The sequence below is a fragment of the Ursus arctos genome, unplaced genomic scaffold (genome assembly GCF_023065955.2).
Source record: "Ursus arctos isolate Adak ecotype North America unplaced genomic scaffold, UrsArc2.0 scaffold_11, whole genome shotgun sequence".
Classification (NCBI taxonomy): Eukaryota; Metazoa; Chordata; class Mammalia; order Carnivora; family Ursidae; genus Ursus; species Ursus arctos.
Window position 1 is genome coordinate 23,274,208 of NW_026622775.1, and position 14,661 is coordinate 23,288,868.

A 14,661-nucleotide genomic window follows, 5' to 3' on the forward strand; every position below is an offset into this window, starting at 1 on the left:
AGTTGGTCTCTTCATTGATACAGACATTCTATAATTCCTTTTAGTCAAATTTTTAAAGTTTACTTCAAATAGGTTTATACATTTCTTCGATATTAAAGTATATTATTAATAAAGGGATCCTTTTTTCTTATTACTGTTTTCTCTTTTGTTGTAGTTTTAGTTATGTATTGCACACACATAGAAGCTCGGCCAAAACATTACTGCACTTTTTAATCCCTCTTAATAATTGTACAGCCCATTCCCCTGAAATGTCTTTAGTTGCATACGTTGGTAGTATAAATCATTTTTTTTTCTGTATGCTTATTGATATGAGTAGTTGGTCCATAGCTCGATATCATTAAAGTGCTCAAGAAAGAGTCTAATCAACATATTTATTTTCATTGCCCCCAGGTATGCACTAATTTTAGAAACCTACCATGTAATAATACATAAATGCTTAAGAACATGAATTTGATTATTGGTGAACTATAAAGTTATGTGGGAATAATAGTGATATATTTGTTTGAAGGTCTTCACCTACTTTAATTTAGAATACTTCGTGGGGAATTATATTTGCATGTTCTTTTCTAATATACATTTCAAGCTGCTTCATCACATTTTGATTAAATTATACTTGTCAACATTGAAGAAGCAAGAAGCTATTTGACACCTTTTCCCACGGTATCTGACCACACAAGAACCAGTGAACTTATCTTGAGAGAACAGAGTTGGGGCAGGGATGGGGAATCCCTGGACTGCAAATCTGCATTCTTTTTGAATTCTGCTTAAAATAAAATTTGTGGGCGTTTGTTTGAAATCTAAATAGTAGCTATTATGATGAAGCCAGCTCTCGCCTTTTATAGTTTTTTATCCTTTAGGACTGCTCTGTTCCCTACAGCGTATCTGTGAAGTGCAGAAAAAGTTCACAGCAGATGATTATATGAAGGCACCAAAGCCACTGGAGTGTGAGATAATCTTTGGAGCTGAGAATTAGTGTCTCAGGCAACCAAGTGGGAAAGCAAAGGGGAGTTATTCCTTCAGTCAAGTTTAACATCTAAGATACACCTGAAGCTATAGCTCTTTATTATTGCTCAAATCCATACTTTTGATCATCTGGTTACATGTTAGTAAAGGTTATATTTTTCTCTCTCTTACTTACCTTTGCTCAGTTAGTAAAATGTAAATTCCTGAAACAATGGGTAGAACATGTAATCAAAACAGTACGGTTTTCAACATTTGCAATTTCATGGAAAGATTAAGCAAACGAGGTGATTTGTATTAAACCTTTGTAGTACATAGAGAGGGGACCAGTTGGCTTTGGATTTGTTCATATTTCTGGACAAGATGCTGTTCAGGAAATAAGTGTTTCACACATAGAAACCACAGGGTATAGACAATATTATAATGGAACACGTAAGAACACATTTACACGGAGTTTGTGTTTTTTTTTATTTGAAAGTTATGTTGGTAGAGGATAATTTACTTAATCAGGATCAAAGTTCTAAGCTCAATTTCTTCTTGGTATTGAGAACAATTCTCACTTTTATTTAAGTGGTGTATTTTAGTACCTCTAAAGTAGAAGTATCTTAGTGCTGTGAATGAACTCTGTCAAATTATAATTTGTATATTTGCTTTCGTATCTTAACTGGCCCACAATGAACACAAGCATTGGTCATGTATTGCTATTTTGTAAACATATTGGTTATTATATTTATGCTTGTGAAGTCAGTATAACTATAGCTGTTGTGTCCAAGCCAACCCTAATAAATATGTTCATAAACTATAATAAAGAGATTTATCAAATATCATTAAATTCCACATTTATGTTCATGAAAGTTAACCTGAACCAAACATCCTTTGCTTTGAAAGAATTTAACTGTTTCTAATAACTTTCACAGCTGAGCATTATATAAATTGTATGACAATAAATGTTGAATTTTACTAACTCCTTATATGCATGAATGTCTCTGTAACCTTATGATCATCTTCTCTAATTAGCACTTATTTGGGGTATATAATAAAGCAATCCTTCCAACAATATATTTCTAAAAAGTAGGTTAAAAAAGTGAAGCGGAGATGTAATTTAAAAATTGATTGATTAAACTTAAAAAGAAAGAAACTAAAGAAATCCTATGAAAGAATGAATAGGCTGAGGAGTCTGAAGGCATGACAGCACACAGCACATCTACTCACGACCACACTAATCAAATTCACCACTATTGAGTATTCGATTTATTACAGTGAAACTGAACATGTTACCTTATTCTCCATAATTCAAGATATACATCAGTAGAAATCTGACATTGAAAGAAGCAATTTAACTCTTTTCTCTGTTAATTATAGGATAAGAAAATAAATTTCCCTTTGGAACTTCCCATTGTGTTCATCTTGCTACAAAATCACAGTTTAGGCAAATTCATTAGAAATATACTGACTTTTTTTCCACTGTTTTCTGTTGTCTCTGCAAATATGCCTTTGCCTTCTAATGTTTCTGTGGCATTTTCACAACAGGAATTGTCATTATATGTAGTTTCAGGCATTAAAGCATCAAGCCAAGAATGATGAGAGCTGTAAGGAAGTAGTAAACACCTGCCATTCTAAACTGTCTTTAGATAATACAAACTGAGTCGGCTTTGTGTTTATAACTGACCCATTAATTATGCGCTGGAAATTCCAAGCAAAGTTCCTGCTGTTTTCAGAATTGAGAACTCAGTGCTGATTGGTCTTATAAGAATTGCCGAGAGATAATAAGAAATGATTTAAGGGGATATGAAAACAAATTCTTCATGCTATTTGAGGCTCTATTTCAGAATTTGTGAGTAATGTGGAATGTCAGAAAATTTTTTACCTCTAGCTATGCTGATCACCTGATGAAATAACTGTTTTTTAATTAAATCTTGATTTTGATTCTCTCCAGTATAAAAACCATGGATATGGTAGAAATGTTTTTATAAACAGTTAGAATGCACTTTTTTAGACTTAATATTGCTTAATAAATTACATCTCCATTATGTTATTTAACCACCTGAAATATTTTATTCTTTCCTCTTCACCTGTTAAAAGCAAGAAAGTTAAGTATTTCTGAAAATTCACAATCAAGGTTTTCATATAGTGAATGGAAAATGGCACTTATAAATATAATCTGCTTAAACTTAAATGGGAAGGAGCCTAGCAGAAAAGGTACTGTGATGAACAAGGTGACACGCCACCATATTTTGCTTTCAGGTAGGACTTCATGCCTCAAATGGTGGGAGTGCTGTCAGCAGACAGCCTCCTGATCTCAGCCCCATCAGAGAATGTCTTTACTGCAGATAAATAATGCTATTCTTGAGGTCCACACATCTCAAGACTGATCAAATCAGGTCATAAAGCCTGGTCACTTTGACCCAATACAGAACAAGTCTCATGGGTGAAGCATAAATGCCTTGAAGCTACTCCTGGGATATCCAAGGTTGTCATTCAGGCCTGCCATGCAGCAACTCACAGTCTCTCTCTGCCCGGTCCTGCTCCTTCTCCTCCCTTCCATAGGTGCTGATTTCGAGGACATTCTTAAAAAAATACCTAACACACTGTTCTGTTGTGTTTCCCCATCTGCCAAATTCACACGTTGAAGCTCTAACACCCAGTTCCTCAGAGGTAATTGTATTTGGGAATAACGCCTTCAAAGTGGTAGTTAGGTTCAGGTGAGGCCATAAGGCTGGGCCCTAATTCAGTATGCATGGTACTCTTATAAAAAGAGGATATTAGGACGTATGGAGAGACGCCAGCAGCATGCATGCACAGAGGGACAACCATGTGAAGAGCTGGCATGCAGGTAGCCATCTGCAAGCTAAGGAGAAAGTCCTCAGTGGAAACCAGCCCTACAGGTGAGTTTATATGCATGGTCAGAAACCTGTGGAATTTCTTTCTCAATTTTATAAATAATATTTTTATTTGTTTGAACATCTATATTTCTACCTATTTGTAAGAAATATTTAATATGTATTCTTCCCAAAATATTACAGTGATGAGTGGAGATACTTGAACTTGGTTTTTAAAGTGCATTTTGATGCATCACAGATGCAAGATGTATGATGAATGGTCAATGGAAAACTTATTTCAGACTCTCATACTGTTGGAAGTTGATGACTTTGCAGGCCCCAAATCATTTTTTTAAAATAGGGAAAATAAAAATAAATTTAAAAAGGCCAATGAAAATTATAAAGAGAATTTGGGATAGCATATTAAAAAAATAACTGACCACAAATCAAGGACACCCTTCCTAAAGCAAAACTCTAGTTATTTCCAAGAAAGCGTTAAGGGTAGTATTAACAGGACTGAAAGCTCCAGTGCACAACGGATATTGGGCCAGTGTACTATCTCTGTTAGAAACTGATTATTTACCATGTATAATTTTTCTAGAAACTCCCTATGAGGGTCATATGAAATTATGACATTATCATACAACAAACTGCAGACTCCATATTGATTCAATATTTTTTTTCTGAAAATGCTAAAGAGTTCCTACTTATATTTGAAAAAATTAAAATAAATGTATTTATTAACTTAGAATAACTTTATTGAAGTCTTTCTATTTTTTTGGTGATAGGCCCAAAGCAGTGAGTAGAAAAGATAAAACAATTGCCCTTATGAAACTTAGGTTTACAGATGAAGAATTTCTCTCTTCTAAAAAATGATTCATTTTGTTACAAAATGTTTGAACCTTAAATTTTCTTTTTTATTTTCTCCCATTCTAAACTTTCCTCCACTCTGTCACAAAAATAATCTCAATAAAATGAGATCCAATTTAACTTTTACTTTATTAAAAAAAATTGCATCCATTTACATACTATCTGGTACGTTTCTTTAAAAACACAGAGCACACCAAGCAGAGAGTAATAACTGAAGGAAAGATCGATTGAAAAAATCCTGAATCATTATCCAAAGTTAATTTAATGATACATGGATCTAGTCAGAGATGATGCCGAGCAAAGAAACAAGCCCCTAAAGGTCTTGGACGGATGCAAAATTTTCCATAAGTCAATAATGTTGGCCTTTATTTTTAAACGTGAAGTCTGGGAAAGAGTTGGTTCACCTAAATGAGGAGGCACATAGCACAAAGTCCTTACAGAGAAGCAAGCTCTCAGTGTGGCAGGTGACCGTGTGGGGAAGAGAACAGCAGCTGCCAATTACAGCCAGCTGAAGAAGAAAAAATAAATAAAGCTAAATTGCCACTCAACGGCAAAAACAGAAATAAAACAAAAAACCCGGGACATGCAGAGAGAGCACTGTTGATTTTTCTGCTAGAGGACACACCAAATGCTGAGAGCCATGATCACAGATGTACTATCGGGACAGATTACATAAGAGTTTTGAAAAGAAGTTCCGAGGAAAGTATTATATTCAGTTTTCCTAGCATCTCAGGTCACAAGTTTGCTCCTTTATCTTACCCCCATTCCAACCCCCAAATCAATTCATCAAGTAACTTGTAGGATGAGTGAACAAAAGCATGTAAGAACCTATGACTATATAGCATAAGAGAACATAAGGTAGGAAGCAAAAGACACAGAACATATACGGTGTAAAATGATATCAAAAATTGAAGATGGAAACAAGAGGTCAAACAAAAGGTCAAAAACTAAAATAAATGATAAAATATAAGAAGGACTGTGAGCGAAAATAGCACAGGATGGTAATGGGAAAAAACAAAACAAAACAAAACTGAGTTTTGTTAAATAAAGGCAAATATACATAAGGGCTGTATTTGAAGCACCAGAAAGGAGAATATATTCTGATTCAAGAAGAAGAAGAAGAAGAAGAAGAAGAAGAAGAAGAAGAAGAAGAAGAAGAAGAAGAGGAAGAAACATAAAGAATAAGCTTTTAAAAAGTAAGTAAACGGACTGGGAAGGTACACAAAGTTTATACTTATAAAATTAATATTAGATATATAAGACAGAAAAAGAAAGCGCCAAACATATGTATGATGATGAGGAAAAGATAACAATAGAACAACTGACTTAAAGAACTGTCTATGTGAGGTATTTTGACTTACACGAATGAATATTCACGGGGCTATCAGAAAAAAAAATCAAGGTACTTCTGAAGTGTATGACTGTGTTATGTGTGTGTGTGTTTGTGTTATAGTAAGGAGAAATTATGATGAGAAGTCACTGTTAGAAGACTAAGTGACAGTGAAATTCTTTGAAACCACAGAGAAAGACACTCCTAGGAAAATTATGGTAGTAGTAGATAAATATTTTTAAAATTATTTTGTTTTTGTCTTTTAAAGAATGGTGATCAAGAGAAAAAATTAAGATGCTTAGGAGAGTAACAGTGTTGAGCATTCACTATTATTTGGAAATCACTTCATGAAATATATTTTAAATCAAATGAACCTCAACAAAGTGAGAATAACAAAAATGACTAAGATTAATAAACCACTGAGAAGAGAAAGTGTGAGGAAGTGAAATTTCAGTTTTACTCATATTCTCTTGCATGAGTCCAAATACATAATACTTAATGCTGAAAAACAATTATTAAATCATTACTAGATGTGTAGTTACTAAATAATTAACAAAAATGAGTCTTAGGAGAGAAATACATAGAGATCATTATTAATGTGCTAATTTCCTTACACCCCATGGGGGTATAATAATTAATATTAAATGTGCATCAGTTAAGATATACAGGTGTAAGTATATATATATTTATAAATGTAACTATAGAATAATACTTAAATTTCATTTTGTATTCAATCATATTTAATATAATACATATAAAATGCTTATGATAGGATATTAATATGGAACTCTTTCTGATTTTGTTCTTTACATTATACAGCAAGATTTTCAGCCATCTATATAGGCCTCCAGCCTGCCGGCCCATTCTCCACACTTCAGATTTGGACCTGCCAGCCCCCATAATTGTGTGATGCAATTCCTTATTGTATATATATAATTTTTATATATTATATTATATCATAATACATATTATATATTGGTTCTTTTCCTCTGGCGAACCTTGAATAATACAAGGACTAACAGAAAAAAAAACTAATTTTAATACATAATACAAAACACGGAGAAATAAAATGAGTATTTTTAAGCATCTTTTTCAAAAATTTGGAAAAATCAAATGGAGAAATAAGAAAGCAGAAAAAATTTAAAGAAAAGAACAGAATTTAGTAAAATAGAAAAAATAAATAAATCTGAGTTTGTTTTTGGGAGAAAATCAACAAAACAGGAACAGTCAAATAAATTAATCAAGAAACATTAATATGAAATTACTTTCTAAAAGTAAGAATGAAGGGGCACCTGGGTGGCTCAGTTGGGTAAGCATCTGCCTTCAGCTCAAGTCATGATTCTGGGGTCCTGGGATTCAGCCCTGCATTGGGCTCCCTGCTCAGCGAGGAGTCTGCTTCTTCCTCTCCTGCTCCCGCTGCTTGTGCTCTCCCTCTCTCTCTTTCTGTCAAATAAGTAAATAAAATCTTTTTAAAAAATGAAAAACTAAAAGTAAGAATGAAAATTAAAAAAAATAGTTGCATACATATGTGACATTTAAAAAATTACAAGAGAATAATTGTTACATTCAAAATGATTTGCAAATCTAATTTAAAATGGTGTTTTTCTAAAAAAGTACAGTTTCAATTATTCAAATCAGATCCCACAAAAATAGCATTTGGAGAAATCAAGAAAGTGGCATCGAAATGCCACATGCTTTTGCTCGGCCATTTCTTGCCCTCTACTCACACAAGTACACACACACACAAACAGCAATGTCCAAAATAATTCACAAGTAAATTCTAATAAACCTGATGGATTTGAGATCATTTATATTTATATTTTTCATATACATAGAGAGCCATTTTGGTAGCTACTCATAACAATAATACACAATGAATAAAAATCAATATTCTCATATATTGCGATTACAAAATATTTTGAAATAAAATATAATCAAATAAATTCCAACCGCATATTATGACTAATAACTAATCGTTTCAAGTGAAATTTGTTCCAGGAATTCAATAGTAGTTCATTGTCAGAACATCTTTATTATCATTCACCATGTTAGAAAGTCAATGGGGATAAGAAAATATGATCACCTCAACAAGCGCCAAAAAGTCATTTGATAAAATACAGCATGCATTTCTGATAAAAACTCTTAATAAAATAGGAAAGAAATATTATTTCTCAATGTAAATTAAAATATATATCATAAGGTAAAAGCGAGTATCATGCATAATGTCAAATCATCAGAAGCATAAATTTTAAGAAAATAAGGTCGTCTGTTACAAACATTAATATTTAGCAGTATTCTAGAAGTACTATCTAGTCAATTAGTTAAAGTCAAAGAAAAAAGCAAAATTCTCATTGTTTTAGATAATATTATCGTATACCTAAAACACTTCAGAAAATGCACTTGGAAGTTTAAAATAATAAGCTAATTTTTTTCGTGGTGGTTTGTTACAAAATGAATAGACAAAATGAATAAATACTTAGATTCTACATATAAAATTAGGAGTTAGGAAGAAAATATACTCCTTTTCTAAAGCAACCTATAAGTTCAAAAAAAAAAAAAAGGAAGGAAGAAATTCAAACATAATACATAGTACCACATGATTATAACTTTAGTGTTCTTTTCCTTAAATACCAGAGTACTCAGGGATCTTGGTTTCAAGGGAGATAAATGTATTCTGTCAAACTTACATGAGAAGAAAATTCATTGGACAGATGCCAGGGTCTTATTGATTTTATTTAAGGTTGGAAGTTTTTGCTTAGGTAAAAAAGTCAGAAACTAAGACAGTGCTGTTGGAAAAAAGAATGAAAGGTACATGGGATATTAGTGTAAATCCTCAGGAAAGGGCACTGGGGCCAACACAAGACACTGCAGCTGCCTCTGTTGGATGAGGCAGTGGCTGCCACTGGATACCTTTAGTGCAAGCAATTGCAAAAAGCAATTTTCACTGTCTTTTTCCGGTTGCATTGCTTGCGTGAGTTTAAAATATAAAGCAGCAGTTTATGTTTGGATAAGATGCAGGTGCTCTATTTTCTATGAAACAGAGAGAAATATCTGGGACACTCATCTTCCATAATGAAAGGTAGAGCAATGCCTCCCACCAGGCTATGAACAATTGGTCACCTCCAAAAAATTAGAAAATGGAGATTGGATGAAGAGCCAAAACATACCGAAAATCCTATCGGTTTCCTAACACTGACACTCATCCTTCTCACACTGCCAAAAAATTGTCTGCTTGTGAATGCAGTCTTCCTTTTTCAATTAAAGCAAACGAAGGAGTCCCCACTTCCCCAAAGGAATACAACCCTAAACCTCTTTATGATTGCACGTGCCCCAGTACCATTATCTTTAGGGTAAGTCTATTGCACTCCTAATGTTATGTCCCTCCCAATATTCCACAAATGGTCCAATGGACAAGATAACCACTACTACAGCTTTCAATATACAATTGTCAGGAAGAGGAAATAAAGAGAAACAAAAGTTGAAATCACACTAAATGAAATCTTATTCTGCAACTGGTAAATGGCAAATTTACCTTTATGATTCTCTTCTACTTCCCATTAATTTAGTCTGCAACTCTGCTAATAAGCTGGTAAAAGCTCTGTCCGATAGGGTGAGCCATTCCTTTTCACTTCTGAGAATGTGTGTTCGTGGTAGTAACGTCTCTTTGGAGTACACTTGTGTCACCTTAACAATTATCATAGGACATATTGATAATAGGAAGCTCCCTCCATAGCTCCCAGATTTTTCTCCTTGATTATCAGGAGTGTGTATTCCATCAGAACACTCGTCTCATTTTTGCTTGTTTACCAATTGGAATAAAGAGCCTCAAGTGGCCTGGTAGCAGATTCAGCTTATGATATTCTAGAACCATTCATTTTTCTTAGGTTGGAAAGATCCTAAATGTGCAGGGGCTAGAATTACACTGATAAAATCATTGTTTTCCCTGACAATCCAAACACCCATTTTGAAAGGTACCATTCTATTTCTGGCCCTTGGTTAATAGGCAACAGTATTTTTTTCCATGGAGGAACAGCTCCATAGAGTTATTTCTGGTTCAAATTCCACATTATATCCTAAAGGTCTGCTTCCCATCCTGGAAAGAGCTTGCCTGTCAGTTGGCCAGATGGCTCTCTTCCATGTGTTTCATGCCTACATCTGTCACGTGTTCTCACGTCTCTGATGAAATACGGCCCTTGGAGCATACTTTCCTGACTGATCTTGCTAAAAGAGCACACCATTAACTATCCTCTTTCCCTTATCTATTCCAGACGCCTAGAATTTCTGGCACCTAGGCAGACTGGTGGAGGAACTGCCATTACCATCACAAGCCAAAAAAGGAGAGGTTATCGGAAATGTGCTGAGCGTCTTGACAGGAGACGGAATTGCCAGGCTTGGATGGCAGGAAGGAACTAATCTACTTTAGAGGACCAAGAAAAGGTGCCAGGGACTTTGGAGAACCAAGAAGTAAATAGCACTTCCTCAGGATACCCCCTCTGCTACAGGATACCAAGCAACACGCTGGGCATTAACTCGGACGTCATTCCTGTCCAGCTATCTTAGCAGTATTTTGGTGGTGGTGTCATTGCACCAAGTTTCAGAGTTTCAGGCCGAGCCTAGTGAACTTGTTCTGATTACCTGGGACTGGCGATGAAGGTTCTGGTCCTGTTGGCCACTTAAAAAACACAGTATTTCAAGAAGTGGTCTGATATGCACAAAAATGCAATATATCTTCTGAGTGGCATAACAGTAATGTTGAAGAAATGAAAAAAAGAAACATCTTACCTAAAGAGAAAATCAAATATAGTAAATTTGCCTATCTCTTTTCTTTCTCTCCCTTTTTCTCTCACTAAATACCTAATGTTAAAGGGAAGATTATACCAATCAGAAAAAAAGATGTAATTGTAGAATTTTATTTGCTTATTTTACAGAATACGTACTTACGGGAAAGAAAAGGTGGTTATAAAGTATGAATATTCATATAGAAATTAAGCATTCAAGAATAGACAGGAATTTTGGAAAAGATGATAAGGGATGGATGAGTCATAGTACAAGACATTGAAAGATATTATGGATTTAGAATAATTAAAATGGTTTGGACATAAGAATTCATTAACAGATCAGTGTAATATAGAACATATAAAAATATAAGCTCACATTATAGTGATTTAATATAAGATAAAACATTCAGTACATTTGGTAATTACAAAAGACTAGCCATTTGGTTAAGACATGGATAGTTGAGGGGCGCCTGGATGGCTCAGTCCTTAAGTGTCTGCCTTCGGCCCAGGGCGTGATCCCAGGGTCCTGGGATAGAGCCCCACATCAGGTTCCCTGCTCCACAGGGAGCCTGCTTCTTCCTCTCCCACTCCCCCTGCTTATGTTCCCTCTCTCGCTGGCTGTCTCTCTATCTGTCAAATAAATAAAATGTTAAAAAAAAAAGACGTGGATAGTTGATTTTCTAATAATTTAAATATTAAAAGAAAATAATAAGCTCATTATTAGAAAGTGTGAGACTTTAATTAAAGGAGTGACGAAAACATTACTAAGACAGCCACAACCTCACTAAACATAATATAAAACATAATACACAGCAGTAAAAATTTTGCTGTAACTCACCCAAAGTTAAAAAGTAAATGATACATTTTTAAAGATTATATTATGTTATTACAAACAAGGCTAATTGTCTTAATATGTGCTCTAAAAACCAAGTGGAAAATACTAGAAGCCAAATAGAAAAAAAAAATTGGCAGAGTATGAACTTTCAGAAATACAAATCCCTTAGAAATACGTGAAAATGTGCTTACACATGCATCATAAGAAAAAATATTAATAAATGTAATATTCTCACCTATATGGTTATGAACTGGTGAAAAATTTTGAGGGCAATTTGGCCATATGTGCAAATACTAAAATGTCTAAAACTCTTGATTTTAAAAACTTATTTTCCAACATCTTATTGTATAAATATACTTACAGAAGTATATAAAGGTATAGAAATAAGATTTATTCCAGAATGGTATTTAATGGGAAACAGAGGATAGGAAATTATTCAGATGTTATGTATTTTAATATTTAGAAGCCTGTGTATTTATTTTGAAGAAACTGTTCAATTTACAGGGATTTATTTTCCCTTCGTAGACATGGAAGATACATTTGTACTATTTGAATGTCCAATACATATATATTATTTTCATAGTATTAAAGAAATTACAGAACTAAAAAGAAGTAGAATATGGTTCTAAAATAGGGTCCTGAAACCTTGAATTCATTAGCAATCTAATAGGTTGCTAATAGACAGAAATAAATGTACTTGAAAACATGAATTCATACAAATAATATTGTGATGTCAGCAGTCATTACTGCTATTGTCTAGCTCATGAAAAAAAAAAATTCTCACTATATTCCACTTTAGGAATCTGTGAAAATAGTGCTATAATGGAGCTCACCACACTTGTGTTAGAATTTTGGGGAAAAACTATATTTATAAGTTAATCAAATTGTGTTAGAATAATAAAGTGTCTGTTCGGCATCTGTACATAATTCCCGGGACGTTACTTTTTGCAAAGTACACCTGGACCCGCATGGACAGGATGTGTTATAAACAATTAATGTATAATTAATGAATTTGGCCCTTCCAGCCAGATTTGTGTAGCCTAGAAAATACAAAGTGGGGTACTCTTGGAAATACAAAATTTTTGTTTCCTAATAGAAATTTGCACTTCAATATAAGTTAATCTTATTGTTACGTAATGCCTTTCTTTGGAAACATGGAGAAAACACCTACCTTTCTGCTGTCAGTGATTTAGGAAATTACTTTTGGATGCTATTGGACTCTGATTCTTTTAAGAATAAAATTTAATAATTTGTGAGTATATGCATTTTTGTCGAATATAGTCAATATAGATAAAACACAGAATGCCATTATTTTAATTGAATAACTGCATGCAGCTAAATGACTAAAAGCATATACCTACTTTTCAATAAAAGTTACTGAAGGAATCCTTAACCTCTACTAAAAACATCCATCAGGACAATTAGCTTCAGGGATTAATATTAGATCAAAGCTTGAGGTTTTGGGAAATGAGTTTGTGCATAATAGCCATTCACCAACCTTCTCATTCTGCAAATTCTATCTCTAAGGTACTCTTTGCAATTATTCCAAGTAGTGATGTTTCTTTAAAAAGCAATTATACCAGTCATTAACCCCATGGAAGCACAGCTCAAAGCCAACATTGGTACTTCTAGAGTAGTTAAACCTGGAAACAACAGGGGGGTAAAAGAAGGAGTACCTCAAAGCTACGGCTACACCTCATCAAAATTTCAAGTGGAAATTGAATATATCTTGAGAATTTAAAGTATTAAAGCAAAATAAAATTAAAGAAAATTATGAAAACCTAACCAAGACACACTGAAACGAAACATTTGTCTCAGTGATATTTAATGGATTATGGGAATCCTAAAAACGCAGAGGTGAAACAATGGTTTTTTTGCCAAGTGAAATATACACAGAAAACTACACTTAACAGTTTATCTGAGTTCACATATTGGCTCTTCCTCCTTAGTGCAGTGTGACTTTAGCAAGTAAATTAATTTCTCCATGCATCAGTCTCATCTAAAATAAGATAACAATTACACTTCACTTAAGAGTTGTGGAAAGAAATAAGTTCATATATGCAAAACTATTGAAATGAGGATTGACACACAGTGGCATACTCTAAGCGTGCTTTCTTATTGCTATTGTTATTACTATTACTAATACTATAGTTAGCGTCTCTATCCTACTTTACAACCTGTTATGTGAAAGAGAATTAAGGAATGTGAACAAAACTAAAAAGACCTTAGAATTTAACAATACTACTGATGTGGAAATCGTGGCAATCACATAGACAAAGACTGAGATTACATTAGTTTTTACTATCCATATTAAGAGCGTTTGTGTATGAGGAAAAAGAACATTTAAGCCGATGTCAATCATTAAACAGAATCTTGATGCACATGGAATTGGAGTTGTAGAATTAAATTTTGTTAAACATAGTTTTTGTTTTGTTTCCTTTGAACATCTAAAGAAATAATTTTAGAAAACATCTATTGAACATCTTATACACGTTCATACACACGCCAAAAATATACACAAACTCCCCTGTGCTAGTGTCCTTTGTAAGTAAATAATCTATTTGCCTTCTTGCATGGTCCTCTACATTAGTGCTCTTCAAAATGATTATCCCACCATTACAAATTCTTCATGTGTTTTCAATACGTGCATTTATGATAAAATTATATGCGTGTGCTACTGTAATAATATGCTATAAGTATGATAAAAAGAACAAAAAGGTAAAAGAATTAGAAGAGCAATTATTTAAATTTTGATATTTTTCTGATTTATCAGCAATAATAAAAAACTTTATAATTTATTGTTTTCATAAACCTTGATTTAACATTGTGTGATATTCCACGTTTTGAACGTCTGGTTACAGAGCATACATTTTTTTTTTTTCCTGACACATTACAACATGTATCAGGAAGAAGTCACAAAAAGGGTACAAAAATCTCAAATCTGTTCTTTTAGGTGTTCTGATCACAACTTATTTGAATTTGATATTAAGGCAAGCATGACAATATTCTAGAAGCATCATTCAGACAACCAGAATTCCCTGAATTCAAAATTGGACACAGGACCAATTA